This window comes from Convolutriloba macropyga, chromosome 1 (assembly GCF_964194025.1).
Source record: "Convolutriloba macropyga chromosome 1, txConMacr16.3, whole genome shotgun sequence".
Taxonomy (NCBI): Eukaryota; Metazoa; Xenacoelomorpha; order Acoela; family Convolutidae; genus Convolutriloba; species Convolutriloba macropyga.
The window spans coordinates 17,537,770-17,544,958 of record NC_134468.1 but is presented as its reverse complement, the minus strand read 5'-3'; positions in this window follow the sequence as shown (position 1 = coordinate 17,544,958).

Below are 7,189 nucleotides of genomic sequence, written 5' to 3'. Positions count from 1 at the left end.
TTTAGAAGAAAATTCGTAGTATCAAAGCCAAGAAACCGTCATAGCTCAAAACAAAACAGTCATAAAAATGGGATTTTGCCTTGCTATAAAGACGATACGGCCTGCCCTTAAACAGACTAAGCTACCTATTGTCACAAAGAAGATATAAATTAACATGGCTGAAAAAGCCAACTTTTTCAAAATTCAAAAGTCATTAAAATCATAAGCTTTGAAACATATTGAAACCACTGAAAATAAAAACATATTGGATTGCAGCTTGTGTATTACCCTTGGGCTTGTTCTTAGTGGGACTAATTCATAGGAGTACAAAAAACAAGTTACACAGCCTGAACCCAAAATTTAGCTAAATCTTTTATGAAACCAAAGTGTTTAACCAATTAAAGCTGAGGTATTGAAAATAATGAGATATCAAAAGCTGTGATTAAATGAAGATATTTCGATTTGTTACTTGGGTCTAATTTGATCATGAATCGGTCCTCTTTTTAAAAGGTCTACGTGAAAAACACAATTAAAAATGAAATTTGACCAATAAAGAAAACTCAGAGGTTGTTACGAAAAAAATTGTCTAAACCCTGTAAACATCAGTTAAAAATAGAACCAACAAAGAGAGAATGTTTTCTTCATCAAAATGATGGTTGTACCGATCAATTATGAATCTAAAATAGATCATGTCGAAATAAGAAAAAAAACAAAAAGTTCAAGTATCCTATTTTTCGAAAATGTTTTATATGGAAGTCATTAAACCATTAGCTATATTATGAAATTCTTAAAATGGTTCATTCATACATCCAAAAGAAGCCATTGAGGTCTTTCAAGATCCAGAATTTTTTGAACGAATACAAAGACAACAGCAAAACCATACAACAATTACCGAAGAACATTGCATTGCGCATTCTTTAGATGTCACTTGGGTCTGTCAGTAATGTGGTCATTTGATTAGCAAACATAATTGAGTCTTAAAAATGGGCAAATAGGGAAAATATTTTGGTAGTACCAAAGCTGAGAACCATCATTTAAAATTAAAACCACTATATAAATTATAATACATATCACATGGAAAAAAACATTAAGCTGTCTTAATCGAGAATTAAAAAATCACAAGAGCCAGTAGATATCAATTGGAAACACGGTATAGTATTATTTGTACCAATTGGATTTTTTGATAAGTGAGACTAAGTCATAGGTCTGCAAAAGGAACAGAAAGTGCAAGCAAAACACAAGAAAGCAATTCAAGTTTTTCAAAACGCTTTGTGGAAGTCTTCATACCCATGAGCTCATACTTAGAAGCTAATACGTTATGTTCATTGGAGCTATTTTTATTGTAAAGGGGACTCGGTTCCATTGATTCTTAGTATAATACCTTAACAATTTTTGATTGAGTTCACAAAGAGAACAAAAGGGGCCCTGATATAGCTGCACATCCCACTAAACACCCATTGTTCTTGCGAAATAAAAACGCAAAAGAAATTTTCAATATATATATATATATATATATATATATATATATATATATATATATATATATATATATATATATATATATATCAAAAATAAATGATGCATTTTGGATACATATCGAGTTAAATTAGCGAAAAACGGGCATAATTCTAATTCAAGCAGACCCTTGTAGGAAGCTGAAACAAAATTAGCCCTCTTTCTAAGTTGAAAAAGATTGCATTAGCAGCTTTCAGGTCTCTACTTCTAGCAAACTTAAACAAAATGGCCATAAAAGCATATTTGGCAACGGTTTTGATTAGAAAGTCTGAAATTCCAAAATTTCGCAAAAATTTAGCAAAAAAACTCGGATCAAACTATTCAGCAACCCTCCCTTATCCTTAGAGGTAAAAGAAATTTCAGCAAAAGTAACACAAAAATTTGGTCTAAAATTACGGAAAATGTGAAAAACAACGAAAATCGGACTGTGATTCACAAAACTTTAAACTTTAAAAACGAAATTCAAAAAATCTTTTTAATTCTATATTCTACGATGGACGCGTTTTTTAATGATACCACACACAACTCTCTATGATGAATATATAGATCGGCGAAAATTGACTGAACAAAAAACCATTTGAGTATACAGTTCCTCCCTCGCACTAAAGAGGGGTCGGAACAACAATGAGGTTTCAGAAAACGCAAGAACCTCGGAGACTATCACATCTCAATGTAACTATTTACGGCCAACAAAAAAGCGTACCAGCCGATAGAAAAAAATATTGACGCGATTAATTCGCATGACCTAGACTGGCTGCTAGGATTAGTTCTGTTTTAATTCGAGAATATGAGATACCGTTAGCTTAAAATTAAAGAAAAACGAAGTCAGAAGAACACCAATACAAACTGTCTTTGTGGGTTTATCAGGTTGGTCTACTGATCACTTGTTCACAGAAAGAGGAAATGAATGAGAGAAATCCAAACATTTCAATGCAGAGAAATGACCAGGAAAAATTTAGAAAAAACACGTTTAAGTTTAAAAAAGACATAAACCGACAAATGTCGGAAGAATTGCTCTCGAAAAACAGGCGAGGCAATTTAATTCAGGGACTGTAGCCTAGATCAATTATGGGTGCAAAAAACCTCTCCCCCGCCGGGATTCCGACCACTGACCTCCCGATCCACAGCCTCTAGCACTAACCACTGCGTTACAAATCAGTTTCCACTGCTCTTCTGCAACTGATTTTATATTAGCTTTACTTCGGAGCAATAGAGATCACTCAAAAATGAAGAACGAAAGCGTGAAAAAGTCACTTGAGAAGTCAAAGAATGTTCAAGAAGAAAAGCGCAAAATTGTCAAGCAAAAAATTTGCATAAAAAAGACACACACGTTTACAATAATTGCTGTGGGGGGATACTATTACAATAATAGTGGGGGGATGAGTATGATTATGTGAATGACAGAGCAATTCAAATCACGCCAAATTTTAAAAAGTATTTATTGTTTTGGCCCCCACCTTAGTGAGCATATATTTTTTACGCCCCACAGGAGCACGTGCTATTTTTTTAAACACAGTAACGTGCTATATAACAACATATAATTTGCAACTGGGGCGTAAAAACACTAGGGGGCAAACAGAATAGATACAAAAAGTCAATGGCGAAAAGGTCAATCAAAACGTCAAATCAATCGAGCAAGGATTTTTCATTTAACACACACATATATACGGCTATAAATGCTTCAAATTTTGCTTGAGCTATTAAAAACAAAATATGACCGCAGGACTAAGGACAAAAGGCGCAGCCTTCAAATTCTCGACGATTATAATAAAAGCAGAAATTCATACAAAAACTTTAGGAAACATGAGAATGGCGAAATATAACACAAAATGATAATGCAAAGGTCTCAAAATTAGAAGAAGTTAATTAAAATCTAGACAGGAAACAGTGAAATGACAAACAACTTCTTCAATTATGAGGAGTAAGGTCAGACTATCTGCTATCAAGACACAAAATGAGTAACGTTACAACGGCGAATCAGAAATTTAATCAACAGCAGTTAAATAAACTGCCAGTGTAATAAAACTTAAAGCCCGATCGACACTGGAAAATCACTTCAACATTAGACTACGAGTTTATCACACTCTTTTATCGCCACTGTTAATAAGTAAACATTGGCGACAAAAGAGTGGTGATAAACTCGTAGTCTAATGATGGAAACAGTTTGATAAACTTGTAGCCCAAAAAACAAAAAACAAACATGATCGCAACAGTTGTTGATTTAAAAAATTACCACATAGTTGTTATCGCCCTCGAAAATATCATAACACCTCGGCCTCGCCTCGGAGTTTGATAACTTCTCGGTGGCGATAACAACCGTGTGGTAATATTCATTAGACCACTGTTGCTTAGACCACTGTTAGAGCCTATTATAGACCACGGTTGCTTTGTACTTTGGATCTGTTCAGTTAATTAAAAGTATATTCAATTAGCTAAAAAAACTGTTCAGTTAGTTCAAAACAAACTGCGATTTTCTCATCCGAAAATAATGTTCGAGAGTATCGAAATTCTTGAAAACGATGTCAAAAAATTGTTTCATTACTTTGATTGCAATTCTTTTAAGCTCATTGCTGACAAAACGGAAAACATTATATTTCGTTCCACGGAATCAACAGACCTGTCAATTACAATCGATTGACAAAAGATTACGGAAAAAACAAGTAAAATACATTTGTATTGCAATTGATACAAAAACTCACCTTTCAATCCAAGGTTAAGTTTTACATAGCATAGCATACGGCGTAAAATCACTTTATTCATTACGAAACTGCGTTCCAGAAAAGTTCAAATGAAGACTGATAAGTTATCTTGTTATTAGTCAACTTCAATATCCAGCAGTACTTTAGTTTTCAATATCAGATCTTACAACTCTCGGAAAAAATTTAAATTGGGCTCTCACAGCTTACTACAATCGTAGAAAGTATGATTCATCTCATGATCAAAAACATACTACGTTTTCGATTGTTAATACAATTTAGGGTTGAACCATACACTGTAGAAATTTAGCAAGAAATCATTTTCTGGCAACCCATTTCTAACGGCAAACTTATTTTTTCACCACCGGTCGGAAAAAAATTAACAAAAATGTTGCTATAACCAAATACCTTGAACACGGCGTGATCAATAGTTGTGCAAGATATTATGAAATTTCTACGGCGAATGAAACATAGCTAATATCTTCTAGTACAGCCAGAAAAAAAATCAAAGCTCACGTTTTAGAAAAACTCAAGAAGGACCCAGACCAAATTCAATTCGGCCAACTAGTAATGAATAATAATTAATGAACAAAAATTAAAGAATGATAATTAATGAATTATAGTTAATTAATAATAATAGTTTAATGAATTTAAATTTTGTTCAAGTTTGCTGTTACTATCTATTTACTAGAAATTTGTTAATCCTTTTTCAACATTTCATCTATCTTCGTAAAAAAACGATTTTGGAGTCGATGGCAGTTTTTTTCACTTCATTTTTAAGTAATTTGTTTTTAAATTGCCAGTTTTTCTCTTCTGCATATACATACAGACCGATTCTAGTTGCCGACAAACAGGGACAAAAAAACCCGTAGACGGACGGAAAAAAAGTTAACAAAAATGTTGCTGTAACCAAATACCTTGAGCACGGCGTGATCAATAGTTGTGCAAGATATTATAATAAAATTTCTACGGCGAATGAAACATAGCTAAAATCTTCTAGTACAGCCAGAAAAAAAATCAAAGCTCATGTTTTAGAAAAACTCAACAAGGACCCAGACCAAATTCAATTCGGCCAACTAATAATGAATAATAATTAATGAGCAAAAATTAAAGAATAATAATTAATGAATTATATTTAATTAATAATAACAGTTTAATGAATTTAAATTTTGTTCAAGTTTGCTGTTCCTATCTATTTACTCAATTATTGCTGTTCCGAATACAAAAATGACTTTTCTGTTTATTTTTTATTTATTACATACACTACTACCTGAATGATGTGTTTCATATTGAGGCTTGAAGAAACAAATTTTAATTAAGGTTAAATAAAATTTTTCGTACACAATTTTTCAGATCTCGATTAACGGGCAAAAAAACAATCTCTCGATAAATATTTTTCCTCCAATTCTCTTCTATCAAATCTCCTATAATAAAAGTCCACTCAGTCATAGAGGAAAACAACTAGGGACGATTATAGAACGTCAATTGTTCAGAAATTTGTTAATCCTTTTTCAACATGTCATCTATCTTCGTAAAAAAACGATTTTGGAGTCGATGCAGTTTTTTTCACTTCATTTTTAAGTAATTTGTTTTTAAATTGCCAGTTTTTCTCTTCTGCATATACATACAGACCGATTCTAGTTGCCGACAAACAGGGACAAAAAACCCGTAGACTATTAACGAATTATAGAGGAAGACAAAAAAGACCGCAAAAAAGAACGGTGAAAAGCCAAAAGAGCTAAAAATCAAATCATCCTGACTAGTAAGTATTGCTCATTTTGTCAAAAGTGCCCCAAAAGGCACATTTGCTATCTCATACAATTAAAACCTTCTATACCTTCAGTTACTCCGATGTATTCAATCTTAAAAATTTGATACTGCTTAATTCTTTGAAAGTTTAGAAAAGTTACAATACGCATTAATTCCTATTCGACGGACACTCAACCAAAAAAACTAAGACAACCATAACCCTTCCTCCACTCGTAAAACACTAAAATGACATAGATGGCAGCATCGAGTACCAATTGGTGGCTATAACCACTCAAAATACTTCATGTGGTAATAGGATCAATTCTTATCGGAAAAACAGTAAACTATGTAACAAAACTTGTTTAGCTTCGAAGATAAGCATTATTGTTTGTGCAAAATTTTGATGACAATGGGGAGTCTCAACAATGTGTGGACCCACATTACTGAGCCTCTTTGCTATCATCTATCACCTTAGAGTGTCACAAAGAAAAACTTTGTTTCTTGAATCTATCTCTTAAGCCATGCGCATGAGAATTAACACTCAGCGTCAGGTCTGCGAAGAACAAATCAGAATCTAAAAACCCAGAGAAATTGCAAAAAGGTCGGATCGTATTTTGAAACAGTCACTTCTATTAGACATACAGCATTTTAGCAGGAAAATTTTTCAAGATAACTATTTTATATTTTTAAAAATAACCAATTAGATTAAAGATAAATATTTTATGGGTCCAATTGGCAGGGGAGGGGTTCCCATGTTATCCGGGATGGTAGTCTCCGACCTTACTGGCTCAGCTATAACGGATTTGGTATCGGAATTAGAATCGCCTTCTACAATCACTAGCAACAGACTTAATTTCGGAATGAGAGCAATTCAGATGTGGCAAAAATCAGTAAGTCAAGCGTGAAAAAGTCATTAGAGAGGAAAGAGCGTTCTAGAACAAAAGCACAAAAACGGCCCAGTAATTATTTTGAATTAAGGAAGACTTAATTGCTTTTGAATTTATTGCTTTCGAACTTCATTCCAAAGCAACTAAAAACAATAAACTGTTCAAACTTTCACCAAGGCACGTTTTTTGCTTCTCGGCGCCATGTTCTGTAAATAGAGTTAATAATTACATAACCAGCTAAAATCATGAAAGGCGTCGCAGCTTTTCTCGTCACAGATGCAGATTCCGAATGTCTGAACTATGCATATAAAAACATTGCAACTTTCTTCTGAGATCTGTTTGCAATATTTAACAAAAAATCAA